Here is a 26,250-nt window from a genome sequence, read left to right as displayed (position 1 = left end):
TTTTTTTGGAGCATGGTCTCACTCTTGTCACCCAGACTGGAGTGCAGTGGCTCAATCTGGCTCACTGAAGCCTCGAATCTTCTGCCTCAGCCTCCCAAGTGGCTGGAACAGCAGGTACATGCCACTACCCCTAGCTAATTGGCTGTGTGTGTGTGTGTGTGTGTGTGTGTGTGTGTTGTGTTGTTTTAAGAAATGAGGTCTCATTTTGTTGCCTAGGATGGTCTCAAACTCTTAGGCTCAAGTAATCCTCCCACCTCAGCTTCCCAAAGTGCTGAAATTACAGGTGAGAGCCACTGCACCCCACCTTGACAACCTTTTTGAGCAGCTCCCTCCTATGTGCAAGACTTTTCTGTGGCTCCCAAATGCCTAGAGCACAGGTTGACAAACCATGGCTTCAGGAGCTAAGAATGGTTTTCATAATTTTAAAGAGTTAAGGAAAAACCCCAAATGAATTCTATTTCATGATACATAGAAATTATATGAAATTCAGATTTCAGTGTCCATAAATCATTTCATTGGAACATAGTCACACCCATTTATGATTTGTCTATGCCTGCTTTTTGTGTGCCAGTAGCAGAGTTGAATAGCTGCAACACAGATAGTGGCCTAAAATATTTGCAATTGAGTCCTTTGCCAGAAAACATTGCTAACTTCTGGCCTGCATCATAAAATCCATAGCCTTTGGCCTAGCAATACAGGTCATCAAAATCTGGATCTAACAGATATTCCTATAAACCTTATTTACTGCTACTTGAAGACATAACATCTGCTCCACCGAAATATCCTCTATTTTTCCCAAACACGACTCCCCTTTCCTTTCCTGCTCCAAAGCTCTGTTCAATCCCAATAGTCTGTAGACAGCCTGCTTTCTCAAAAGCAGGAGTCACGTCATATATATATTTAATTTCCATGAAGTTAACGAATGTTAATTTTAAGAGTATCAAGGCTATTCTCGACAAAGCTATTTGTAATTGTAAAAGATGGAAACTACCCAAATGTCCATCAATAGGGCACAGGATGAATAAGAGAGGGCAAACACACACAACGGGGGATGACGCAGATGCACAAAGGAGTGAGGTCCTTCTCTCTCGCTCTTGCTGTATGTCACTACAAAAGAAGAACTGGGGAAAATTAAATGAAAAAAGCAGAGTAGAGAAATGTGCATCAAGTATGCATTGCTTAACTAAGAAGGGAGGTAGACACAAATACAAAAGTATGTGCACATTTGCTTATACACATTTAAAAAAAAAACACTACAAGGATAAACCATAATTTTTTCCATTGTTACCTATGGGTGGGAGGAAACAGGATGGAAGGAGAACTGGGGTGAAATCAAACACCTCTAGCTATAGAATGAATGTCTGTTTCCCCAAAATTCATATGCTGAAACCTAATCCCCAATACTGTGGTATTTGGAGGTGGGGCTTTGGGGAAGTGATTCGGTCATAAGATCTCAGCTCTCATGGTATTAGTGCCCTTATAAAAGGGGCCCCAGAGATTTGCATTTCCCCTTCTGCCATGTGAGGATACAACATGGCAGCTGCAACTGTAAACCAGAAAGTGCACCCTCACCAGACACTGAATCTGCCTGTGCCCTGATCCTGGAATTCCCAGCCTCCAGAGCTATGAGGAAAAAAAAAAAATTCTGTTATTTATAGGCCACCCCATTCATAGCAGCCCAAATGGACTAAGAGACCACAGAGTGAGATTTCATAGATGAGACTCTGGAACCCTGACAATACTGTACATAATTATTTAAAATTGAAATTGAAAAAAGGAACCTCTGCAGACATAAAATAAAATCAATGAGCCTAACTATGTATCCAGTTGGTGGCACAATCACAGAGAGAAAGTCTATTCCAAATAGCTTGCGAACATAGACTGTTGTGTATGCAGCATTAGATAAAGCAGATGAAAAAGTATGACGGCATCACTGAGAACTGGATTTTTGGCACAGACGAAAGAAAAGAGTACATAATTGATGAAGCTAAGTAAAAATCCTGCACATCCGAATTTCATGTGGAAGAATCAGTATGAACTAATAATCTACACATATACCCTAGTTCTGACCACTGAAAATACTCAGAAACAATGATAAATACAGTAGCAAGAAACATGCCTTGTTTCTATCTTGTGCCTTCTAAATACTCAAGGAAACCAGAGCTCTTTGGGGAACTGGTAGATCTCAGTCTGGGGCAAGAAATGGGTAAGACAATCCTGTAACATTTGATCTCACCAGAAAGTACACAAAAATACAAAAAATTCATGAATCATATCAAAAGGACGTGGGAGCCAGTTAAGATTCCACTGGCCAAATATGGGGCAGTTTGGGCATCAATAAGTATATTAAATTGAAGCATATCAATTAAATTACACTAAAAAGAAGAAATAAACAAAATCTCAGTGATGCTGCTGCTTTGAAAACAAAAGAACATATTTATCCTGACTTGCCAAGATGAATTTCAGTGTGAACAAATAAATGATGAGAGAACAAAATTAAAAGTTCCCCTTTATATAAGTATTCTAGTATATAAACAAGGTAGGACTGATATAATTAGAATATCGTTATTTTGCAATCACTAATGAATTAAGAGATCTAGGCAGGGATCATCAATTGCCAATAATGCAAAAAGACTACAGTTACTACGTATTTCTCAATAAAATACCTAGTCTGCCTACGTGTATTCTTGCCAAAGAACAAACTAACAAAATAAAAAACATACCCCAAGAGAGCTGAGTCTGACCAAATCTTGAGATTTAACTAACAAATCATAGAAAATACAAGGAAGAGAGGAACATGTTAAACAGCACAATGGGAAAGCAACCACCAAAATCCAGACTGTAAAACAAAACTACAGCGGGGTTTCTCAACCTTGGTACAACTGACATTTCAGATACATTTTTGCTGTGAGGGGTATCCCATGTGTTGTAACATGTTTAACAGCGTCTGTGGCCTCTACCCACTCAGTGCCAGTAGCATTCCCCAGTTATGACAACCAAAAACGTCTCCAGATATTGCTAAATACCCCAAGATTGGGAAGGAGAATTATCCTTGTTTGAGAATCTCTGCTCTAAAAAATAAACAAGCCAGTTTCTTTAATAAATCACAAGGATGGGAGAAGGCATGGAGAGATAAAGAAGAAGCCTATAGATTAAAAGATTAGAGGCATGTTAACTGCAATGAATAAGCCTTATTTGGTTCCCGATTCAAAGAAAAGTAAAAAATAAGACAACTGAGAAATTTGCACATTAGCTTGATATTGGATTATATTAAGGAAATATCAGTAACTTTTACATTTCTGGCACAATAAGATAATGTAGATGATCTTTAAGTTCTATCTTTTTGACATATATATTGAAATACTGACAGGAAATAATAAGGAGGTATTTCAAAATAGTGGGTGGAAAGAGGGAAGGGGACAGAAGAAACACCACTGGTTCAGAACTGATCATCTCTGAACTCGGGTAGTTAGTGCACAGTCCTCTAGAAAACTCTCTTTACTTCTGAATATGTTTGAAAGTTTCCTTTTTTGAAAGTATGAACAAACAAATCTGGCAGGCAGCTCCACTGCCATTCCTCTCATTAAGCACGTGAGCCCCAGTGACCGTGGGAGGGAATACAGGAATTTACAGTGCTCTGGGCTTGTCAGTGCCTCTTGGGATCCTGTCTTGATGCTGATAATGAGTCCACTGTTTAAAACATGGCCCTTAAACACAGCGGCCAACTGCTGAGCAGCAGGCTGCTCCAACACTGGAGGCAAAGTCCACTTACTGGACTCACTGGAAGATAGTATACTGGCCTCTAATGTGGCACCTTCCTAAGGGGTGTTCACCAGCCAATTTTGTCTGTAAGGAATTTTTGCCTGATGCACTGAATTTAGTTCACCCCAAGTAAGGTTTCACTGCACCTCACTGAAAACTTAGACATCCTGGAAGGAACCCAAGTCCCTGCACAACCTCTGTGAGCTCTCCCACCAGCCCTCAACAGCCTACCTCAGGACTTCATTCTAGCTGAAAGAAAACTAAACGTACATCCTATATAACCCACTGTTGTTTTCAGTCTTTTCAGCTACAATCAGCAAAAACTCACATCAACTTTCCCACCTCCTCTTGGAAACCTGCTCTACTTGCTCTAGCAATATCCCCTTCTTCCTCTGAGCTTTCTTTCTGCTCATTTGTCATCTGCCACAGGCCTCTCTACACAGCCGTGTTTTTGGAAACATGTAAATACAACACAACAACGCACAAAAGTCATTGTATCCTTCACGGTCAATTTTAATTTCCTTCCTAGGTTAGAGTATTGAATCCACTTCCTCTGAATCCAAACTTCTGAGAAGAGTGGCCAACAGGGACAGCAAGTGCTCACTCCCACGTTCACGCTGCTTGCCCTCTGTGCCGGCAACAACCTCTCCAAAGGGAAGGCAAATGAACCGAGCATCCGGGACGACCTGGGTGATGAGAGCCAAAAGTTCTCCTGCAGGAGAGATTGAGTCACTCCTCATCCCTGAGAGATAAATAAACTGAAGAATATAGGACATGACTTGGAAATATTTAGGATCAGGTAAAAAGGTTTTGTAAACTTCACTGATGTCTCTCTCTCTTGATGAAGAGTTGGGGTCTGCCTCAGATTTAAATTTTCCAAATAGATTTGTGCCACTACAATGGTTTGTATCTAAGTTTCACCAGATTTGTAAAGCTATGAAGATTACTGATCTTTGTATAATAGAATAAAACTGTCACATACAGATTACAAATCTATTTGCCCAGCATTCTATTCTGTCCTTACAACCAATTGATAGAAAAAACTTCAAGTCAGAGTGAGATCACTGTAAGCTGATGAAAGGGTACCCTGGATTGCTTATCACGATCAAGTTTAAATATGAGAGACATCACCCCTGGTCACCACTGCAGCCAGTTAAATATTGACTCTCCTCTATCCCTTAACACTTTACCTCAATAAGGCCAAAGGTCTCCTCCTTAAATAACTGAGGCACAGATCAAAAGAAGTTTCCTTTTACCCAATACCTGTTTGGGAGCATAAATGTAACACGCCAAGATGTTTAAAGAAGCATATTTGCATGTGGTAATGCCACCATCCTGGCCTGACACAGAGGTAACGTGGAGGAACTCCATCCACAGCCACCCGCTCCTTACTGTACTACTCCAGGGGAAAGCAGAGAACTGATTGGTAACAGGTCTGTGGAGAGACTCACGATTCCACGATCAACGCTTCATCTAGTTCTGTATAGTGAGAAGGAGTGGGAAGGACATCAACACTGTGTAAGAGTCCCATCTCCCAGGGCACCTGCCATCCATCTGGTCACTACCATAGGAGGTAACTCACAAATACCACTATACTAAAGGATTTATTCAGACCACCATTCTGAATTTACTTTTAACACTTCTGTTTTCTCTCCATTCCTAAGAGAAATGAAATTTTCCTCAGAGAAATGGAGAAAATTCCATTTCTGTGAGGAATGGAGAGAAAACAGAAGTGTTAAAAATGAAACATGATTATCTTTCTAACCTTTCTTCCAAAATAACCTCAAAAATACACAAGGCATTAAAAGAATCAGATATACTTGACACACACTTACACTTCAGGCTATGAGAAAATACAAAATACAATAATGGTCATTGATAAAATACCTTTTTCCATTTACCAGCAGGGTTGGTTAAGAGGTCCAACTTTCTCACATCACATTTTTCCAAGGGAACATTAAGCAAAGAAGGATGTTCCGTGTCCACGCACAGCAGAATTCTTTAGAATGAGCTCCTGGCCACAAGGCACACCCACAACAAGGATGAGGCTGGGAACGAGGCAGAGCTGACTCTGCTAGAACAGCAGAGATTTTCTGGGATAAAGACAGAGATCTCTTGAGGAATGTGTGCAAGACATGAAAGAGACAGAGAAGTCTTTTCCGACCTATAAAACACAGCTGGCCACCATGCCCTCAGCCCGCCCCAGGACCCAAGAAGCACTTTCCACTCAAGGAATGGTCTCAAAAGTCATCTACCCAGGGTCTAACTTCTTTGTGTGTGAAATGTCAGTGACAACATCTGTTCTACAAGGCTGGTGTGTGAATTTCAAGAGACACCAGGCTTCAAGTATGTAGGTGCCTAACGCATCAGGTCCTCCATAAATGATGACTAATTTTATAGATCAGGCCACTGCCCCATCCAAGACACCACAGCCTGAGCTGATTCTCCAATACAGGCTGAGTATCCCTAATCTGAAAACCTGAAATCTGAAATGTTCCAAAGTCTGAAATGTTCTGAGTGCTGCCAAGACACCACAAGCAAAAAATTCCACAACTGACCTTATGCGACGTGTCATAGTCAACATACAGTCAAAACTTGGTTTCACACACAAAATAATTTTAAATAATGTATAAAATTACCTTCAGGCTATGTGTATCAGGTATATGTAAAACATAAATAAACTTCATGTATAGATGTGGGTACCATCCCAAAGACATCTCATTACGTATACGTAAATATTCCAAAATCTGAAAAAAAACTGAAATCTGAAGCACCTCTGGATCCAAGCAGTTTGGATACAGAATTCTCAAGCAGCAGTAATCACGAGCTTCCCTTGGCTACTGGCATTGGCTGAGCCATATGCAGCACGCCTAGAGATCAACCTGTCCTGATCAAGGAGGGCGGGCTGTGAGAGCAAGACCTCTAGAAACAAAGTGGGTTCCTGAGAGATAAGATGGGGTGACCAAAAACCTAGAAAAACTGGAGGCTAGCTTCAAGGCAGCTGCTGCAGTATAAAAGGGGAATCCAGGCTGAGCGCGGTGGCTCACACCCGTAATCCCAGCACTTGTGGGGAGGCCAAGGTGGGCAGACCGCCTGAGTTCAGGAGTTTGAGACCAGCCTGGCCAACATGGTGAAACCCCATCTCTACTAAAAATATAAGAAATTAGCTGGGTGTGGTAGCATGCGCCTGTAGTCCCAGCTACTCAGAGGCTGAGGCAGGAGAATCACTCCAACCTGGGAGGCAGAAGTTGTAGTGAGCTGAGATCACATCACTATACTCCATCCTGAGTGACAGAGTGAGACTGTCTCAAATAACAAAGGGTAGGGGAAATTCATTTAAATATACTCTACTGAGGGGCAAACAGGTGAGGACTTCAGGCTCAGAGACTTAGAATCCCACTCCACAACTATGTTCCAAAGAAAAAAGCATCTACTTAATCGTAATAGAAAAAAATACCGCTAATTGGTTTTTAACATCCAGAATCTAGAGATAAAATCATGGAAGCCTTTGCTGAGTGAGATTAAAGAACAGAATATAGGTATTACAAACCCTGACAATATAAAATTAATGGTACAGCTGCCTGGAATTGAGGGGTTGGACTGGGAGCATATTGTTAGTAGACAAGAAACAGTGTGTCTAGGAGACAGAAAAAGAATCAGGTTGCCTGTGTCATCTGAGGGTACAGAGGGGAACAGCAGACTGAAAGTGACAATCAGCTGTAGGAAGGCAGGGAGATGGGGATGGTCAGAGTGAACCAACAGCGTGATCTGCCATCCCAACAAGCCCCCACAAAACAGCCTTTAAGACTGATGAAGTGAGAAGCCGAGCTGCAAGCACTGTATTTACACATGTGGAAGTCACTGTAAAAGAAGTAAAAAGTGTCTATAGGAAAAAAAGCAGTTGCTCTAGGAAGTAGAAATAAGTGAAGGAAGGCAAGATGCTGTTGCTTTTCATTATAAGCTTTTCTGTAATGTTTCCTACTTTTAGCCACTTGCATGCAATATTTTGACTTAAAATTCATAATTATTATTTTTTTGAGACAGCAACTTGCTCTGTCACCCAGACTGATAGAGCGCAGTGGTGCAATCTCAGCTCACTGCAACCTCTATCTCCTGGGTTCAAGACATATTCGTGCCTCACCGTCCAGAGTAGCTGGCACTGCAGGTGCACCCCCACCACGCCTGGCCACCTTTTATATTTTTAGCAGAGATGGGGTTTCGCCATGTTGGCCAGGCTGGTCTCGAATTCCTGACGTTAGGTAATCCACCTGCTTCGGCCACCCAAAGTGCTGAGATTATAGGAGTGAGCCACCACGTCCAGCCTTATAATTAAAATTTTTAAAATATATTAATAAATAAAAATTATAGAACGTGCTAAAACATGTTATCTTAAAATATGTATATCATATAATGACTAAATCAAGCTAGTTAACATATGTATCACCTCACATATTTTTTTGCGATGAGAATACTTAAAATCTACTCTTAGCAATTTTCAAGACTACATTAACTATAATCACCATGCTGTGCAATAGATCTCTTGAACTTATTCTTTCTATCTAACTGAAATTGTGTGTCCTTTGACCAACATCTCCCCAACACATGGTAACCACTTCTCTCTACTTCTTTTTTTCCTTTTTTTGAGACACAGTATTGCTCTTGTTGCCCAGGCTGGACTGCAGTGACACAATCTTGGCTCATTGAAACCTCTGCCTCCCGGGTTCAAGCCTCTTGCCTCAGCCTCCCAAGTAGCTGGGATTACAGGCACCTACCACCACACCCGGCTAATTTTTATACTTTTAGTAGAGACAAGTTTCACCATATTGGCCAGGCTGGTCTCAAATTCTTGACCTCAGGTGATCTGCTCACCTTGGCCTCCCAAAGTGCTGGGATTATAGGTGTGAACCACCACGCCCAACCCTCTCTACTCTTCTAAGTTCAACTTTTTTCGATTCCACATGTAAGTAAGAAGGTGGGTATTTGTCTATGCCTACCTTATTTCACTTAACATAATGCTCTCTGGGTTCTTCCATGTTGTTACAAATGACAAAATTTCCTTTCAGGTTGAAGAGTATTTCATTGTGTATATATACTCCATTTTCTTTATTCATCCACTGATGAACACTTAAGTTGATTCCATGCCCTTGGCTACTGTGAACAGTGCTGCAGTGAACATGGGAGTGTTCATCTCTTCAACATGTAGGATTGCCAGCTCAAATGGAAGTTCTATTTTTAATTTTTTGAGGAGTCTCTAATCTGTTTTCCATAATGCCCATCCTAACTTACATTCTTTCCAGTTATGTGCAAGCATTTCCTTTTCTCCACATCCTCACCAACATTTGTTACCCTTCATCTTCTTTTCTTTCTTTTTGAGATGGAGTCTGCTCAGTCACCCAGCTTGGAGTGCAGTGGTGCGACCTTGGCTCACTGCAACCTCTAACTCTCAGGTTCAAGCAATTCTCCTGCCTCACCCTCCCAAGTAGCTGGGATTATAGGTGCCCACCACTACACTTGGCTAATTTTTTTATTTTTTAGTAGAGATGGGGTGAACATGGGGAACATGTGGCCAAGCTGGTCTCAAACTCCTGACCTCAAGTGATCCACCCACCTCAGCCTCCCAAAGTGCTGGGATTACAGGCATTAGCCACCACACCCAGCCCATCTTTCTTCGTTTTGATAATAACCATTTTAACAAGTGTGAGGCATTATCTCATTAAGTAATTTTCATTTCCCCGATTATTAGTGATATTGAGTATTTTTTCATATACCTGTTGGCCATTTGTATATCTTCTCTTTTTTTTTTTTAGACGGAGTATCACTGTGTTGCCCAGGCTGGAGTACAGTGGCGTGATCTCGGCTCACTGCAAATTCTGCCTCCTGGGTTCAAGCGATTCTCCTGTCTCAGCCTTCTGAGTACACGGGACTACAGGCACACGCCACCATGCCCAGCTAATTTTTGTATTTTTAGTAAAGACAGGATTTCACCACGTTTGCCAGGATGGTCTCGATCTCCTGATCTTGTCATCTGCCTGCCTCAGATTCCCAAAGTGCTGGGATCACAGGCATGAGCCACCTCGCCCAGTCTGTACATCTTCTTTGGAGAAATGTCTATATCATTTTTTAAATTGAGTTATTTGTCTTCTTACTATTGAGTTGTTTGAGTTCCTCGTATATTTTGCATAGTAACTCCTTATCAGATGTACGGTTTACAAGTATTTTCTCCCATTCTGCAGGCTGCCTCCTCACTCTTGGTTGTTTCCTAAGCTTTGCAGAAGCTTTTCAGTTTGATGCAATCCCATTTGTCTATTTCTGTTTTCACTGCCTGTGCTTTTGTGTTTATATCCCAAAAAAATCCTTGCCCAGACCAATGTCACAACGCTCTTCTCTCATGTTTTCTTTTAACAGTTTTACTGTTTCAGGTCTTTCATTGAAAGTCTTTCACGCATTTTGACTTGATTTTTGTATATGATGTGAGATACGGTCTAATTTCATTTTTCTGTATGTGGATATCCAGTTGTCCCGACACTATCTATTGAACAGACTGCCCTTTCCCCATTGTGTGTTCTTGGCATCTTTGTCAAAAATCAGTTGAGGTGGGCATGGTGGCTACATTGTAATCCCAGCACTTTGAGAGGAATCACTTGAGCCTAGGAGTTTGAGACCAGCCTGGGCAACACAGGGAGACCTTGTCCCTATAAAATACTAAAAATTAGCTGGGCATGGTAGCACATGCCTGTAGTACTAGCTACTCAGAAGGCTAAAGTGAAAGAACCACTAGTACTTAGGAAGTCAGGGCTACAGTGAATTGTGATCTCACCATGGCACTCCAGTCTGGGTGTCAGAGAAAGATCCTATCTCAAAAACAAAACAAACAAATAACAAAAATAAAAATCAATTGACCATAACTGCAAGGATTATTTCTGGGCACTCTATTCTGTTCCATTGGCCTCTGTGTCTGTTTTTATAACAATATCCATACTGTTTCTATTATTATCGCTTTGTGGCGTATTTTGAGGTCAAGTAGTATGACTCTTCCAGCTTTGTTCTTTTGGCTCTAAATTGCTTTGGCTATTTGGGGTCTTTTGTGGTTCCATACAGATGTTTCTTATTTTAGGCTATTTGCATACAATATTTTGACTTAAATTTTTTTAAATAAAAGATCCCCCATAAGACCATTGTTTAGATCACAGCAGCAGGATTTTCCTCAACATTTATAAGGCTTTATAGTGGTGTGTTGTCAACACTGCAGCTGGCCTTACATGTGTTTATTTTAATCTTAGTAAAGTCAAGTATATAGCCTATAAGTAAAACACTAGTTATTTTATGGATTTGGAAAGCTGTCCAATTCTGATTTGTTGTAAACAGAACAGAATGGCCTTGATGACCATTTTAGATCTTCACAGTATGGAATTTCACAGCTAAAAAAGAAAAGTGATTGTTTTTAAAGGTTCAAGTTCTACAGAAAACTACTCAATTGCAGATAAATGTATTCTAGAGTCATCGAGTCCATGAAATCCAATCAATTCTTAGACAGAAAGGCTCAAATCTTGAGTTCTCCAGGAGGGCTTCTTAATGTGGAAAGAAATTAACTGATGAACACAATTAGCCGAAAAATGCAAGGAAACAGACATCCTATTATATCACAGGTTAGTAAGTTTAATTATGAAAAACAGCCTGGAAATTGTTAGTTGTTCTGAAACATGTATGAAGCACAAACGGCAGAGTGAGGAGCCCAGCCTAGGTCCAGGAATCTTGATTGACAACGCTAAGGAGGACTCTCAGTCACTTGGGGAGCCTGCAGGTGGGAAAGCAAGTGATGCCTGCAGTCATCAAGAAGCAAAGAATCAGCTAATGGAGGGTAGCAGGAAGACAAAAGTGCATAACAGGTTACATTTTGAATGAAGTAAAGGAAGCATAGAACAACTCTTCACTGACGTCATAGCCCTTAAATGACTGGTACAGAATGACAAAGAGCTGCAAAGATCCTCCTTTGATTTTCACAGATTCAACAACCCTCCCTAAACAGCAGTGGGAACTAAAAATTCCCTGAGAGCCAAAAACAGTATTTTTCATTGAAAGTAGATTTTAAAATATTTTTCTTACAAGCCTGCAGGGAATACAGAGATAAGGTCAAAATACTGCATTTATTCTCAAATCCAGAATATATCACAAGTCATTATGTAAAATGCTAAACAAATCGTTTATCATTCCCCCACACCATCTAACAATCTCTCTTGTCTCACACACACACACACACACATCCATGCATGCATGTAACTCTTTAAAGCATCATGTTTATTCTGGCAAAGCACGGCCGTCTCAAATTCTCAATTGCTCATCCCTATAAGATCTCATCCAGAATGTCTTAGCCTTATGAAAGGCTCAAGAACATGATTGATCGGTTACATTGTTCATTTATTAACTTTTATTCAGACTTGGACTGGTCCAGATCACTTAAAGCAATTCTCCTTTCTCTGGTTTATGTCAAAATAAAATCTCCTGCTAGCATTTACTCATGACTTTATATATACACTTTCAGACATGTCAGGATTTCAGGTAATCTCTCATATTCCTACACATTTAAGACAAATGTTTCTGTTGTTGTTCAATACAGCTTTTTCCTAAGAAGGAAGAGAATAAATATTCCCAGGTAGAGGAGGCCCATATGATGGATACCAATTAGGCAGTAAACCAAGAGTTGACAGTACAGAAAACAACTAGGTAAGTCTGTCAAATTTCATTGAGGTTTCCCAGAACATTAGAATGTTAAAATGAATAAAGGCCAGAAATCACTAAGGGAGAATTCCAAAGGACTGAACCACCATACTCCAATCAATGCAGAGGACATGTAACTTCTCAGGACTTTCAGAAGCAGCTAGGATTGTACAGACTTCTTGTAATAGGTATTGCTGCTCTTCCCCATGTTACTTTACTGTGCTAAATAATTCAGCCCATTATTCCGTCTGTCTTCCTCCCACTCTCCTCATCACACACACACACACACACACACACTCCAAGGAGAAGTAAACAGAAAGCACGGTTTTCCATTTCCTACAGATGATGGCTTCAGAATCCACCTGGAACACTCCTTTCAGATATGAAGTCTTGGGAAAGGCACAGATCTGATGTGTTTCCTGTCCACTGTGCCCCAGGTCCTTCAGCCAGATTGGACCATTGAGCACCCTCTGTGGGTGCTCAAAGGACAATATCCACCCCTGGATTCCCAGATGGCCCTCTGGGCAGGCAAGCTCTTCTCCATCCTGAGCACACCTGATCCCACTGCCATTAGCTTGGAACTCCGAACTGTGCCCTCAACCTCCACACAAAGCATGGAGCTCCTCACACCCAGGGTTTGCACTAGTCTCAATGGAGTCTGCATTCCACCCACCTCATCCCTGGCTCTCAGCATCCCCACATCCCAGGCAGATACTTATCTGTCAGATCACACCTGGCCAGAGGCTGCCCCACAATGGTAGGAATGGAGGAGTCTGTACACTTCCATGAGGCTACTTAAAACTCTGTTTTGTCTTTACCTTGACCATGGTGTGACTCAAAGCTTAACTAGATGTTCCCATAAATGGGCCAATTTTACTGAACGTTCCCAACAGAATCATCTCTTCCCTTCTGCATGGTCCTCTGACCTGAGTTCAGCCATGCTAGCTGTCACAGAAATTTCTGGAAATAGGCAACGTACAGTACTTTTCTTTTCTGCTTCAGAGGAGACTATACAGTCTCAGTGGCAGAAGAGCCCTCAGCAGTCATGTGCCCCAGTATTTCCCAAACACCAGTTCTCGGGCCAATTTTGCTTAGTCTATGTCTATCAGTCACTGGACTACAGAGAAATGAGGAAGAGATAATAAATAAACAGCATTTTCATAATGCTAAATATGTACAGTCTAAGGACAAATTGAGGAATAATCGTATTCTTTTAGTATTTTTCCTCTTTGACAAAATCATATTAGTAGATGGTAGTTATTTTGTGAAAATAAATCTTTGTTGAAAATTCCACACGCAAAATACAAAGAACAGTATGTAAATATAGCGAACCTGCATTCACCTATCCAGCTTTAATCATCAATTTTCTTTACATATAGCCAAAAAAATTAGAAATAGGTCCTGAAATATTTTTCTCCCATTCTAAAAAATTTAAAAGTATAGAAATGACTAGATTAGGCCAATCTACACAATTTACAAACGAAGAAAAAGAGACAATGATTAACCTGTCCCAAGTTCTGCAGCTGGTCAGAAACAGAACTGGTACATCTGGATGTGCCATGATACAGCTATTGGGTAAAAGCATCAACTAAGATCAGCAGAAGAGCCCTGTGTCTCTGCCCAGGATACTGCACACACTACTTGGGATCATACAACCGCACCCCCCAGGACAACCAAAGAAGGAAAACAATAATCTACAACCAAAGTTTACTTTATTTCATGCTCGAACAACTATCTTGCAACCATGGAGGGCTCCAGGAACCACCAACAAGTTTCAGTTCAAAGACCACTGAAAATATCAATGACAGACTGTATAAAGAAAATGTGGTACATACACCATGGAATACTATGCAGCCATGAAAAGAACAAGATCATGTCCTTTGCAGGAACATGGATAGAACAGGAGGCTATTATCCTTAGCAATCTAATACAGGAATACCAAATACCACATGTTACAGGAACAGAAAACCAGATACCACATGTTCTCACTTCTAAGTGTTAGCTAAATGACAAGAATACATAGAAAAAAAGGGGAAGAGAGGACAACAACACACATTGGGGCCTATCGGGGGTTGGAGTGTGGGAAGAGGGAGAGGATCAGGAAAAATAACTAATGGATAATAGACTTCATACCTGAGTGATGAAATAATCTGTACAATGAACTCCCATGTCGCAAGCTTACCTATGAAACAAACCTGCATGTGTACCCCAAACTTAAAAGTTAAAAAAAAAAGACCAATGGAATTTTCTACATTAATTCCTTACCCAACACTAACCCCTCACAGCACCCTAAGAAAAGATTTATGAAGCAAACCAGTGTAAATGAACGAGAATTCACACTATAAGGTCCAATATGATTAAAAAAACAAACAAACAAACAAAAAACAGCTACTCAACCCCTCCTCTGGGCCCCTAGCATCACCTCACCAAACTACCAGGAGGAAAAATCAGACCGCAATGGGAGCATTAGGACCGGGCACTCTACACACCTGCCTCGAAGAACCACAGTGAAGATCAAATGAGACAGCGTAACAGACAGCAGGTTAACACTTAATAAAGCTATACCAATGCAGGGGTTTGGACAATTGGTAAGAATAAAGTATCTTTGTTAAAGGACCTACCTTAAATTCTCAGTTTCTATTAAGAGTGAATTTCCCTGAAGATATCCCAAAGCATGTGAGAAGCCTCCTGCAGCACCTAAAATAATAATAAAAGTCATCAGAATCAGGTAATGTTTTTGAAAAAGAATCGCAATCTATACAATTGGTCATTTTCCCCACACTAAGCATGAAAGGAAATAACTCAGGAAATGATGAATTTCCGCCACAACACATGGGCTGGGAATTTTCTTTATCCACGGGGAATTCAGGTCCCAAGACACTTACTTTGAAGACCAAAATTATGTTACTGCTGGCAAAGAGACAAAACACATTTTCTTCTTCCTTGTGGTAGGAATGCTTTAATGACTTCGAATTTAAACGAAAATCAAATACAGGCATCCACCTCCCTCAATGTTGGAAACAAAAATCTCAGGCACTACACTGCTTCTTTTTAAAATGAGTTTGCATGAGGTGCTCTTGCCTTCTTCTTTTCCTATTTAGTTCCTCTAATATGTCTGTGAAGTAGGCCCTTCTTGATTTTGCTGTTCTCATGTGGCTCCTGGTTCTCCAAGGCACTGGAAACTTACTCCCTGGAAACCCATCTGAAGCAGAGAGGCACTATAATCAATTGTAGAAATCAACAAAATCGCCTAGACACAGTTAACGAGCAGGCGCCTGCATGAGAACATGCACACGTATGCACGGAACAGAATAAACATCCAGAAACAGAACTAAGGATTCATATGAAACAGACCCAAGTACGTGCAATCAAATCTGGGTGGGTATGACAGACTAGTTAACAAATGATGTTAGTTAGCTACTTCAAGAGAAGAAAACTCTAGATCTCTCTCTCCCTACTTATGGAAGAATAAGCTCAAAATAAAGCAAATGAGTACTAGGAGAATATGTACAGGGATAGTTTTATAATAAGGGGATAGGAAAGGCCTTTTTAAGAATGACACCAAAATATGTAACTATAAAGGACTGAAACATGTAGCTGGTGACAATTTTTTTTAACCTAAAATTTCTGAATGGAAAAATAGAACAGAAATTTAAAAAACAAACAGTGAGGCTGGGCGTGGTGGTGCATGCTTGTAATCCCAGCTACTCAGGAGGCTGAGGCAGGAGAATCGCTTGAACCCGGGAGGCGGAGGTTTCGGTGAGCTGAGATTGTGCCACTGCACTCCAGCCTGGGTGACAAGAGCAAAACTCCATCTCAAAAAAAAAAAAAAAAATACAAAACCAAAGTCAAAAAAACAAGAAGCTAGAGAAAATGTTTACACATGAGACATAGAAAAGGCTGCTAACCTCACTTTACAAAACGTCCTTGCTATACTTTGGATGTTTGTCACTTCCAAACCCCATGCTGAAATTTGGTCCCAATATTGGAGGTGGGGCCTCATGGGAGGTATTTAGGTCCCGCAGGAAGATCTCTCAGGAATAGATTAACGCCCTCCCTCGAGGGTAAGCTCTTACTCTGTTAGTTCCTAAGAAGGCTGGTTAATGAAAAGTGCCTGGCACTTCCCTCCCCTTTCCTATGCCTCCTCTCTCACCATGTGATCTGCCTATACTGGCTCCCCTTCCAACATGAGTGGAAGCAGCCAGAGGGCCTAGTGGCTGCAGATGCCAGCTCCACACTATGCATACGGTCTGCAGAACCTTGAGCCAAATAAACCTATTTTATGAGGGTTCCCTTTTCTGCACATCCTCGCCCATATTTGTTATTGCCTGTCTTTTGAGTAAAAGCCATTTTAAAGGGGGTGAGATGATATCTCATTGTAGTTTGGATTTGCATTTCTCTGATGATTAATGATGTCAAGCACCTTTTCATATACCTGTTTGCTATCTGTATGTCTTCTTTTAAGAAATGTCTATTCAGGTCTTTTGCCCATTTTTTAATCAGAATATTACATTTTTTTTCCTATTAATTTGTTTGAGCTCCTTAGTACGACCACTATGAAGAACAGTTTGGAGGTTCCTCAAAAAAAACTAAAAACAGAGCTTCCATATGATTACAACAATCCTACTTTACATCGAACACATCTATAAAGATCTCTTTATAGATGCACAAATAGATCTCTTTATGGGGTGGGGGAATAAATGTCGCTAAATGCCCGCACACATGAGACATGTTGAATAAACCACATAGACATTAAAGACAACGATGGAGGCTTATATTGATTAATATGAAAAGATATGGTATGCACACAAAAGAGAGAAAGTCAGTATACTGCAGAGATATATGAATTCCCATGTTTATTGCAGCACTATTTACAATAGTTAGGATTTAGAAGCAACCTAAGTGTCCATCAACAGATATTGGATAAAGAAAATGTGATACACATATACAGTGGAGTACTATTTAACCATAAAAAAGAATGAGAGCCTGTCATTTGCATTAATATGGATGGAACTAGAGGTCATTGTGTTAAATAAAGTAAGCTAGGCACAGAAAGACAAGCTTACCATGTTCTCACTTATTTGTGGGATCTAAAAATTAAAACGACTGAACTCATGGAGACAGAGAGTAATAGAATGATAGTGACCAGAGGGTGGGAAGGGGAGGGGCTGGTGGGAATGGTTAACAGGTACAAAAATAGAGTTACAATGAACAAAATTGAGTATTTGATAGCACAACAGGGTGACTACAGTCAACAATAATTTATTGTACATTTTTAAATAACTAAAAAAGTATAACTGGATTTATCTGTTTTAACACAATCAAAGGATAAATGTTCAAGGTGATGAATATCCCATTTTTCCTGATGTGGTTATTATACAGTCTTTGTTTGTCATCTTTACCAATCTGATAGGTAAAAATAAAGTCTCCATTTTCTAAAATTATATATTTTTATTGTAATTTTAGATGCCTGTATCAAATTATCTCATGTACCTCAAAAGTATATATAGCTACTATGTACCCACAAAAATTAAAAAGAAAACAAATAAATCTCTTTTCTTTATAAATTACCCAATCTCAGGTTTGTTTGTTTGTTTTCTTTCTTTTTTTTAAAGATGGAGTCTCACTCTCATTGCCCAGGCTGGAGTGCAATGGCATGATCTCGGCTCACTAACCTCCACCTCCCGAGTTCAAGCAATTCTCCTGCCTCAGCCTCCCATGTAGCTCGGGTTACAGGTGCCCATCACCACACCCAGCTAATTTTTGTATTTTTAGTAGAGACAGAGTTTTCCCATGTTGGCCAGGCTGATCTCGAACTCCCAACCTCAGGTGAACCGCCCACCTCAGCATCCCAAAGTTGTGGGATTACAGGTGTGAGCCACCATGCCTGCCTTCCTTTATAGCAACAAAAACAGACTAAGATACCCTTAAAAATAAACAAGAAAATTAATACTTCCTTCAAAATGGATACAAATTGACAAATTTTCTGTGTCTTAAAAAATGTAACAGCAAGAAATATATGAAAAGATATCAACTGTACTAACAACAAAAATATGTAATTTTAGAAAATGGAGACCTTATTTTTACCTATCAGATTGGTAAAGATAACAAAGACTGACAATAAATAGCCAGTGTTATGGGCCTTTTTACAAAGGAAATGTAAATTGGAAATATTATTTTGTAGCTACACGGGAGATTATCTCAGCGTGTAAAATGGCATGCCCTTTGATCCAGCAATCCCACTTCCAAGAATTCTCTCAAAGTAGATAATGATGTAAGCAGAGAGATGGATACACACAATATTGTTTATAATTATGAGGGAAGGAGGATAAATGCCCCTACAGGCCCACAGTTATGAGACATGTTGAATAAACCACAATATCAATAGATATTGAAAACAATGTTGGAAGTCTATATTTACTGATATGAAAAGATATCCATTATATACTCCTGAATGAATAAAATAGGTAAATGACCACATGCACTATGATTCATTTGTGTGTGAGTGTTCTTGGATGTCCAGAGAGATGTCTAGAAGGCTGTTTATCACAATCTGTCTTTGGGTCCCTAAGATACTCTACATCCTTGTTATAAATACCCCTTTTCACTTAATGCTAGCTAGAGTGAGTGTGTTACTGTGACCGATGAATCCCATCTAATATAGTGCTTCTCTTTCCCTTCCACCATCTCAATCATCCCATACCATTTGAAAACAGAATAATAAAGCCTGTAGTCATATGAATGAAGATTTACCACACAATTTCAACTAATGTTTATGTACAACAGCTAACGTAACTGAAGAAGCTCAAAGCTGCTATGAAAACAGGCAAAATACTATTTCAAGAGACAGGTAGATTCATTCCTGACTAACAAGGGAATTGATGAAGAGATTTTCTGAAGAAGAATAAAAACAAAGGAGACATAATTGTACAGATGGGTCATTCCCTGTGGTTAAAATACTTCCCATTATAATATGTGTAACGACTTTACAGATTTATTTTTATTGGGTTATATTTATATATGAAATAATTTTTTTCTAGGGAGATTACAAAATATAGAAATGTGTCCCCGTAATAGGCCCATAATGTTCACTTTATCTTCAGCAAACAAATTTATTCTTCTCATTTTGCTTTATTTGTAAAAGTTCAGGAGTCCCATGTAATACATGTATCTTCATAACAGCATAATTATAAATTTGGCTAAAAAGTCGTAATTCCTTGTAGATACACAAATCTCTTTACAGGCATGTTGGATATAAAGTACAAATCTAATTACAGCTTCTTCTTCTCCAAGCAATTTCCCTAGAAGTTAGACAAAGGACAAGAACCACTCTCCAATTTCAGAGATGAGCAATCATGAGACTTAACTTAGACTAAGTATCTGTAACTCCAAAGCACAACCCACCCCCGACAACACATGGGCCACCCAATGTGAATTGCTGGCCTCTCTGTTCTGACTGACCCACTTTAGTGCTAAACAAGTCCACATTTGCGACGGAGATGCATAAGGATTTATGAGACGAAACACTGCATTTAGGGAAAGCAACAGCGCTGCAGTTAAGAGTAAGGTCCTGGTTGGATCTGGCTTGGTGTGCCTTAGCCTCTGTGTACCTCAGGTTCCTCCTCTGTAATAATGCCAAGGGCAGTTGTGAGTATTAAAGGAAATAATATATCTGATGCAATCGGCAATGCTCAATAGTCACTGAGCTGACTTGAGCTCCAGCTCAGGGGGTGCCATGATGGAAAGAGCTCATAGTAGAAACTTGTTGTTCATTGCCTGATCATAACAAGTTCCCTAGAGAATACTGAGACAGAACATGTCTCTATGGAAGCACACTTACCTGTTTAAAACGCTTATTTTGAACATGGATAAGATCCATCCAAGTAAATTCTTTATTATTCTATAATTCACTGACCCCCTCTCTTAAAATTTTAAAAAGTTATAATAAAAATCAATTAGCAATAGGTATAATTAGAATGCAAACTCCATGAGAACAAGAACCCTACTTATTACAGAGCTGTAACCCCAGCCCTTGAACAGTGCTGGGTACAAGGATACCTCACAAATATCTCTACATGAATGCAAGAATGAATAAAGAAGCTGATCTTAAACATGCTACTACTTCATTTTATCAACTGGCCAAAATATACATTATATGCTTTTATATTTTAAATAGATTTTGAAATGCTCACTATAAAATGATTTCTTATTTTTCTTTTCTCAAAGAAGTTTTTTTCCCCCCATCTTATTCCCAGCATAGTCTCCCATCTTTTGTACTCCCAACAACAACAACAAAAGGGGGTGGGGAGGGGAGAAAAGAATATTTTTCTTTATGACTTTTGGGTTAGAAGATACTTTTTGTCTCTAGACCAACTACCATATTCAGTACATTATTACAGCCAATTGTTTTCAATAGAAGCCTAATGAACTAACATTCAAATGACTAGGAATTTCAATTAGTCAGAGCCACACAGAGGGGTCTCCTTTGGGGGAAGGAGAAACACATTCATCTTTTAGAAAGAGGCAATTCTACAAAAATAAGCTTTTATTACTGATTTCCTGAAAAAAGCAACTGGCCATGGAATATGAGTATCAAGAAACATACTATACTATTAAATTACACTTAATATTCTGAACATAAAATTTAAAATAACCGTGAGATGTTACAACACTTTCAAATGGACAACTACAAACTTAAATGTTTCTGCTAAACTCCATTGTAACAAAATCTGGCAACGCATTTTAGAAACATTTCAAATAATTTTTTTTTCTTAAGGGGGCAGGGGAGGGATAATGCGTCTAATTCCTCCTTGGTCACTCAGCAAACTACATTAATTAAACCCTTCCCCAACCCCAATTCCTTATACAAAGCAGTTCATGACCAGGGTTTTCCTATGGGCAATCTTCAACTTCTGGATGGGCTCTACTCTGATCTACTGTAGCAGGCTTTCCAGGCCCACCTGCTTGCCAGCTTCCCTCCAACAGGGTAAACCAGCTAGCACAGTCACTGGGGTCAGGTCCCCAATCCCTACAAACTCAAGGCCAAGTTCCCAGGCTGCAGATACCCACTTCCTCACCTCCTGCCTAGCCTTCCCTGGGAGTCTGTGCTCTACCACCACTGAGCCAGCGCGCCTCATGTCCCCTGCCCTCTGAGCTGTGTTCCCCTAAGAGGGCTTTGATGCCCACTCTTCCAGGTCTACAATGGCCTCCCCACACCCCCATTCAATCTAGCTGTCCATCAAGTTCCACATGCCCCAAGGAGACTTCACTGACCACATCTCAATTTCTGTACTTAAAAAAGTTTGTTGAAATATAATCTATTTACATGTCCGTATTTCCCCAAAGACTACAAGCTCTTACAGGGCAAGAACTACGGCGTCACAGTTATTTTTATCCTGAGCTTAAGGCACAATTTCTAACACATATTAAGTGCTCAATAAATGTCTGAAAAACAGTAACTCTAAGAAACTGAGGCAAGCACAGGATACCTCAAGAAGCTGGGGTACAGCAGCAGGGTCAGGATGGGGTCAGGCATATGCGCGTGTGCGCACACACGTGCACTAAAGATATGGCTGCCAGATTCTATGATCATCCTCCCTGGTACTTCAAGGTTCCAGCTTAAGCCTTCCTTTTGCTCTCTCGGTCCTGGTCACTGGCCCACTATTCTTTTTTTTTTTTTTTTACTCTTATTGCCCAGGCTGGAGTGCAATGGCACAATCTCCGGTCACTGCAACCTCCACCTCCCAGGTTCAAACAATTCTCCTGCCTCAGCCTTCCGAGAAGCTGGTACTACAGGTACATACTACCACACCTGGCTAATTTTTGTGTTTTTAGTAGAGATAGTGTTTAGTTGTGTTGATCAGGCTGGTCTCGAACTCCTGACCTCAGGTGATCCATCCGCCTCAGCCTCCCAAAGTACTGGGATTACAGGCAGGAGTCACCGTGCCTGGCCCACTATTCACTATTTTGCTACAAACCTGGTGTCTGTGAATAAACTTCTCACCTCTATGGCCTGTTGTCAACTGGGAAAATACATTATTTCATATTTATGCCTTCTTCCCCAGCTCCAAAGCAAACAAAGGCTTTTGGAGGTTTAACAATTGAAGAATAAAACAAAAAAAATTCCCCTCTGTATGCTGTTTCCCCATCCCTGAACCCTAAGAGCATGTGTCTGTTATTCTCACTCATTCATTCCAACTTGGACCGTTTGGAAGAGCACAAAGCCACACAGGATGCCAACAGCGGAACCTGATGCACACCATAGGTAAGTGTTATTCATCAACTATTTGAGTTTTTCTTTTGGGAAAACAGAATGAGAGGTTCCAGTAAAAAGAGCAAGAAGGTACATGTATACAACAGAATACTATTCAGTGCTAAAAAGAAAAGCGCTATTGAGCCATGAAAAGACATGAAGAAAATTAACTTCACATTACTAACTGAAGAAGCCAATCTGAAAAGGCTACAACTATACAATTCCAACTCTATGACATTCTGCAAAAGGCAACATTAGGGAGACAGTCAAAAGATCAGTGGGTGAGCTTGGCATGGTGGCTTACGCCTGTAGTCCCAGAATTTTAGGAGGCTGAGGCAGGTGGATCACCTGAGGTCAGGAGTTTGAGACCAGCCTGGCCAACACGGTGAAACCCTGTGTCTACTAAAAATACAAAAATTAGCTGGGTATGGTGGTGTGCACCTATAGTATCAGCTACTCAAGAGGCTGAGGTAGGAAGATCACTTGAGCCCCAGAGATCAAGGTTGCAGTAAGCCAAGATTTCGCCACCGCACTCCAGCCTGGAAAACAGAGCAAGACCCTGTCTTAAAAAAAAAAAAAAAGAAAGAAAAAAGTAGAAGAAACCCTAAGGTAAACTATGGTGTTCGGGCGATAACAATGTATCAATATAGATTCATCAACTCTAACAACTGTACCACCCTGGCATGGGATGTTGGTAATGGGTCAGCTGTGGGTACAATAGATACAAAGGAGCTCTGTGTGCTTCCCACTCAATGTTGTTGTGAACCCAAAACTGCTCTGAAAAAATAAAGACTGTTAAAAATACATAAAATACAGAGAGAAAGAGGTGTGGTGCTGCAGATGCTACCCAGGCGCTGAAGCCAAGGAACTCCCCATGGGGACTTTTACTCCTGCAGGTGAGGGCCTGGAAGACGTGTAGAGTGACAAGTTAGGTTGGCCCCAGGAAGCAGCGATGGAGGATCTGGGATCCTCCTGTCCAGGTAGAGATCCTTTGACAGTCTCAGAGCACTCAGGTTGAATAGGGGCTGCACACACAAGACGCCACGCTGCTAGAACTGACCTTGGGAAGGTGCATCCTCTTTTTCTATTCTCACTGCCACCCTGACCATTAGCTCAAGGGCTAGTCTTCCATGCTTGTAACCTTAGGAACTGCTTCTGCAGTAACACGATCCAACTGAAGGATGTGGAGAGAGAGAATGTGACTTCCTCAAGTGGTGAATCTCACCTGATTTTCCTTACCAGTGGAAACTCTGTCACCTGCAAGGAAGTACCTCCAGTCTGGAGCTAGGAGAAGGAGGAGCATCCTCTTCAGTGGACAAGTTCCTATCAATACCTACACTGGCTACATCCTCCAGCCCACAAAGCCTGGTTGCCTGATGCTGTGAGCCAACACACCACAGCATAAATGCAATAGGAAGAAACAATCAAAGTGTACTGTGAGTCTTGTCAGCCCCTGGCAACCTAAGATAAGTATCACAAACAAGAACATGAGGTCGTTTGAGAGGATTCCGCTAATCAAGATGGAATTAGATACTCAGGTACACATAATGTGGAAATCAGGAATACTCACTTTCCATAAACAAGAACCTGTCGCCACTTGGCCCTGATTAGCAGCTCAAAATTCATCTTTCCAAACTGATTTTTCTATGCTGCTCTCTCTCACCATGTGAAGTCCAGTTTTCATAAAATTGCCACCTGATCTATTTCTCCAAAAGCTAAATTCCTCTTCTCTTTCCTCACATGGCCAGTAACTTTTTGCATATTTGTTAAGGCACCTTTCATTCAAAACCAAAACACCTCCTAACAAACGTACTTTTGTGGCTAAAATCTCCTTCTCCTGTCAGTATACTGTGAAAATTAATTCTCCTCAGCCTTGTTTCCTTCCTCCTGGCCCTGAGCTGTCATTCCAAGGCCTCCGTTTTCTAAGACGCTCTTTCCCCTGTGGTTTCTCCCACTCTTGCATTTCTCTAAATTTTCATGGGTTTTGTAGGTTTCTCTGCATAAAATGGCAACTCATTCTATCTATGTTGTATTCTTCCTAATAACCAATCCACAACATAGGCTGCTAAGACACGGAGAAAGAATAATCAAGCCCCGAGCACTGAGCCTGGCGCCAGGTCACACAGGGCCAGGGGCACCCTCACTCCCTGATGCAGTAAGCCCTCCACACCTCACTCCACTCCTCTGTAAAAGGCAGATGCCAAGGCCTCCCGCGTGGGTTGATGCAAGGGACATGCGAGCACAGCACAGCACAGCTGCAATAACTGCCAACTCTCTCCACCTCTCCACGTGCGTCCTCTCAGCGCTTTACCTGGAATAAAATGTCTGTGAGCAGGATGGGGATTCACACCTTGCCTGTATTTCTTCAAAGGATTTTCATGAAGTGGAATATACAGGAGGTGGTTTTATTTTATTTTATACAGAGTCTTGCTCTGTTGCCCAGATGGAGTGCAGTGGCACAATCTCGCTCACTGCAAACTCCGCCTTCCGGGTTAAAGTGATTCTCCTGCCTCAGCCTCCCGAGTAGCTGGGATTACAGGCGTGTACCACCTCCCCTGGCTAACTTTTGTACTTTTAGTAGAGACGGGGATTCTCCATGTTGCTTTCGAACTCCTGACCTCAGGTGATATGCCCACCTCAGCCTCCCAAAGTGCTGGGATTACAGGTGTCAGACACCATGCATAATGGTATTAAATAATATTTTCCAGTTCCTGGTGGTTCTGGTCCTCTTTTATGATGAGATTTCACAACTTATTTACCATATCATATACCATATATGTGTTTAAGACTTTCTTTAAAAAAGTTAAGACATATAAAACAAAGAAAACATCATCATGAATCCCTGTTCAACTTCAACAATTACCAACTCATAGCCAAAATTATTTCATCCTAGACCCCCATTTAATTCCTTCCCAGCCCTCACTGCAGATGATTCTGAAGCAAGTATATCAGATTTAAATATAAATATTTTATTAAGTAGTATTTTCAATGATAAGAAGCATAACAAAGCTGTTTTCACTTAGAAAACGAATTCTCTACTCACTAAATAAAGCTATGACTACCTTACTCATCTGTTCCCTGGCATGCACAGTAAGACAAGGGTGACCCAGGAAAGACACAGCAGGCCTGAGTTGATTCCTGGTGGCACACAGCTGGCAAGGTGACCATGGGCAGGACATCTGCCCTCTCAAATCTCACTCCACAAGGCAGAAACCAGGACCAGAGGACCCCTAGTCCACTCGCCTGCATGAGCCTCTGCTCTCACAGAACAGCAAGGGCTTTCTACTTCCCATTTATGTTCTCAGTGTTTCTGTTGCGTTTCCAGAATCAGCTTCTCTACACAGAGTAATTTAGCCCCTACTTGCTCTTTGTCAAAAATAGAATGAATATATATATATATATATATATTCAAACTGCAAAGTCTTCTCCAGGCACAAGTTTCCTCCATATTACCCTTTTATGTGGGGGAAAAAAATCATTCCATTATCTTTTCATTCCCCTCCAATCTCTTAAAATGAAAA

The 26,250-nt window shown here is 40.7% G+C and overlaps 1 long non-coding RNA gene across 2 annotated transcripts in view; it reads right to left on the bottom strand.

Moving 5' to 3' along the window:
• Window positions 1–26,250, bottom strand: part of LOC119467909 — a 50,876-nt gene that overhangs the window by 6,171 nt on the left and 18,455 nt on the right. For both annotated transcript variants that reach the window (XR_005196542.1, XR_005196543.1), the window contains exons 2-3: window positions 15,095–15,174; window positions 5,590–5,598 (exon numbers count right to left, since the gene is read on the bottom strand). This is a non-coding gene — a long non-coding RNA (uncharacterized LOC119467909). The remainder of the gene's footprint in view (window positions 1–5,589; window positions 5,599–15,094; window positions 15,175–26,250) is intronic.

This window comes from Cebus imitator, unplaced genomic scaffold, assembly GCF_001604975.1.
Source record: "Cebus imitator isolate Cc_AM_T3 unplaced genomic scaffold, Cebus_imitator-1.0 Scaffold350, whole genome shotgun sequence".
NCBI lineage: Eukaryota > Metazoa > Chordata > Mammalia > Primates > Cebidae > Cebus > Cebus imitator.
Note: the sequence above shows the minus strand (reverse complement) of the source record. Positions and strands in the feature narration are given on the sequence as shown.